Source organism: Podarcis tiliguerta (assembly GCF_965153285.1).
Source record: "Podarcis tiliguerta genome assembly, chromosome: 1".
NCBI classification, from domain to species: Eukaryota; Metazoa; Chordata; class Lepidosauria; order Squamata; family Lacertidae; genus Podarcis; species Podarcis tiliguerta.
The window spans coordinates 121,824,616-121,828,125 of record NC_139534.1 but is presented as its reverse complement, the minus strand read 5'-3'; the positions used below and the strand labels follow the sequence as shown (position 1 = coordinate 121,828,125).

Sequence of the window (3,510 nt, the reverse complement as noted above, 5' to 3'; positions counted from 1 at the left end):
CAGATGGGCGGGGTATAAATAATAAAAAAAATTATTATTATTATTATTATTATTATTATTATTATTATTATTATTATTATTATTTTCTGTAGGCTACAAAGCTAAGGAACAGTTTAGGAATAGTGAGAAGACAAGGTGCCTCCATTTCAGGAGAACGTTGTGCACATTCGATTACATGCAATAGAACGTCAGGGAAATCACAGCTTAAGTCACTCTGAAAGGAGATACCAGAGAACTCCAAATCATTTGGACAGAAAATGGTAGATCTAGCTCAGGCTTCCTCAAACTCAGCCCTCCAGATGGATGTTTTTGGCCTACAACTCCCATGATCCCTAGCTAGCAGGACCAGTGGTCAGGGATGATGGGAATTGTAGTCTCAAAACATCTGGAGGGCTGAGTTTGAGGAAGCCTGATCTAGCTGAAAGACAGAGCTTTTTCTTTTCTTTTCTTTCCAGCTTGAACTCACCAGAACTCAGTTCTGGCATTTCTCAGGTGGTTTTCTGGCCAGTGTTTTTTTTTGGGGGGGGGAGTGGGGGGGGGACTCATCATGCAATTTATTTATTTATTTATTTATTGTGGGCCCAGTTGCAGGGACACAGAGAGAGGGGGAGAGAGAGAGAGAGCGCAGAGGCTAAATGTAAGACGTGATCAATAAACTCAAGCAGATGATGATTTGGGTTAGAAATGGCCACAACTTTATTGACTAGCGATATAGGTAAATTTTTGGCTCGGGCATTGGTTCCAGACCCTCCCAGACAAAAAAATAATTATTACTTAATTTTTAAAAGGTAAGGGAACTCAGTTCCTGCTGAAAAAGCAAACAAACAAACAAACAAAACCCTGGTTCCGGCACCTCTCAGGTGACATTCTAAGAGAACGAGGGAGTTGTTCATGGTGATTTCTGGCACCTCTTTTTCTGGAAAAATAGCACTGCTGAAAGACAATTGCAAGATCCTCGCAATGCCCCACCCCCAGTTATAATTATTGTATAAGCTTAGAAGGGGGCTAGTTGTGAGGGGTGTGGCTGTCATGAATTTGCCTCTACACTGCTGCTGCCAGGCTCTATTAGGCCCACAGGCCAAAGGTGCCCCTTGACTGTGTTATAAGCATCCAGGGATAGGAGAGAAAGAAGACAAGGGCTGCCTTTCCCAGCAGCCACCTCTTCCACTCATGCCAGCTTTCATCTGTGGGGGCAAGACCTTCTATAAAGAAGGCGCAACCACACTGGGAGTGAGGGGAGGTATACTGAGCATTGCCAGGAAGATAGCATTTATGTAACGTTTTCTACTTAATGGTAGATTTGGATTAGTGGATTTGTGTAACAGGCAGGAAACTCTCCCTTCCCCCAGGCTCCCACTGCATTTTTTTCCTTTTATTGTACCATTGGGTTACCCTAGAAGTCGGGGAATTTCCGTACCTACACAGCCTCATTGAATATTAATGCCAGCACCATAACAATGGCGGCTAATAATGCAGTTTTTCGCTGCCATGTGAATTACCCATCAATATTAATGATGCCTTTGTTAACATTCAGCCGTCCCTCCACTCTGTCTCTCCGCCAAGATTTGGGGGTTCTGCCCGTGCCAGCGGTCCACATTTAGAGACGTCAAGCCAGACCAGGTAATCTCTTTTTGGAGAAATGCCTATTTCAATTAAAACATTGCCCATTGTGTTGATCATCTCCCTATTTTCCCCCTTTCCCTTCTCTGACCAGATGTTGCTTTAATCTGCTAACACGCCTCCTAAATTGTAATATACCAGAGGTCTGGCAATTTATTTCAAACCTATTACTGAAAAGAAAAAGGAAAGAAAGATGCAGACAGGCAGCTCCAGACACAACTGTTGAAAGTCCTCGTTCTTTTGAAAATCAGCCACAACGAGAAAGGAAATCATGCATTGGGCGAGAAAGAAAGACTGGTTACGCCCATCTATGCAAACTACCCATGTCAGAGATATCTATGAGCAGGTTGGCTTTTGAATGCCATTCTTCTAGATAACAGGAAATTGGTTGAGGTGCTTTGAACCTTCATCTGAAATGGAAATGCAATTGCCAGCAGCACAGCCTTATTAATAAAAGCAGAAAAGCATCATCGCTAATTATCGCAGGCATCATTTGCATTTTCTAAACATTTACATTATTTTAATCATACTGCGGAGCAGATGCTAGGGAGAGTTCCAACACAGTGTTTTGCAAAATTAGTATCCGCCACGAGTAAATAATAATAATTATAATTCGGGGCAAAGGGGGAGAGAAGGAAAAACATCTCAGATTAAAATAATGCAGCAACAGCAGCAAAACCATAGAATGGTAGACTCTGCAAAGTATCAAAAGCTGGACCAATGCTGATAAACCTTGTTGCATATGCTTTATGAACCAATTCTTGTTGTGGCCGGGAATCCGGCAAGATATCTGCAACAAATTGCCTCTGTCAAAAAGAGACAGAGAAGGAAAAAAAATGGAATTGATTTGCACTAATCTAATTTAGAGGAGGCCAGTATAAAATCGTAGTGGGGGCTTAATCACATCTGAATACAAACGGCACAAAACGACGGCTGCTAAGTAGCTGAGGCAATGTCCAGGCACATGAGGGGGGCTGGTGCGTCGGTGTTCTTGCCACCAAAGAGAAGGCAGCTCAATTCCCAACAGCGTTTGCTGGATTAAGACTTGAAATTGCCTGTTTAGGCATGAACAGCTGGATCCTGGTTAGTAGCCTAGCAAGAGGCTTCATTCTTTGCAATCGTGGTCGCTTAAAGGGGAAATGGCCAATTTCTTGCTCAGTTGGCATACACCACCCTGGATCTGATGCCCATCAACAAACAGTTGTAGGAACCCAGTGATGGCTTAATGGTTTGGATGCTGAAAGTTGACCTGTATCATTCAACCAAGGAGACCAATGGATGGCCTTGCTTGAAGCAAGTTATATGGTCTCAGTCTCAGGGCCATGGAGATATGTTGGAGTGATATGGGATCTGCAACAAAATGTTTCATTGTATTCCTACGTACTGACGGGTGTGCTCCTGTCCGTGGTTCCAGCCAGCCAGCCTTTAAGGAGGCAGTCCATTCCTCCTCTACAGATTCACGGCCAACACATTGTGAGCAATGGTCTCAGTTGTTCCCATTTTACAGATGAGTGCATGTTTATCCAGACTTAGAATCATAGACTCGTACAATTGTATATGTGCTGGGCCCAGGGATAACCCGAGTAACGCAGTCCAGGTCCAGTCCCGAATCCAAGGATTCCACAAGGAGTCAGTCTGACAGGGCCAAGGCAGGAAACCAGGCAAGGTCAGGCACAGGGTCTCAGGCAGGTTCTGGCAAACAGCAATGTTGCTCCTGCAACCTGGGGTCGGGTCCAGCAGCCTTTTATCTCTGTGGGGGTAATGGCCGGTCCTGATCCCCCGGTGACTCACCTCCCTGTCTCGCTCCTCCTGCGAGTACTCAGGTCTCTCCTTCTCTCAGACATCAGTCTCTGCAGCTCGGGAGACGTCGGTAGGTTACTAGACCCAGAG

At 44.6% G+C, this 3,510-nt stretch overlaps 1 long non-coding RNA gene across 1 annotated transcript; it reads left to right on the top strand.

The window, feature by feature from the left end:
- Nucleotides 1–307: 307 nt before the first annotated feature.
- Nucleotides 308–1,909, top strand: LOC310678070. The gene is made up of 3 exons (XR_014511599.1): nt 308–492; nt 1,535–1,620; nt 1,715–1,909. It is a non-coding gene; the product is annotated as an uncharacterized lncRNA (long non-coding RNA).
- The last annotated feature ends 1,601 nt before the right edge of the window (nt 1,910–3,510 follow it).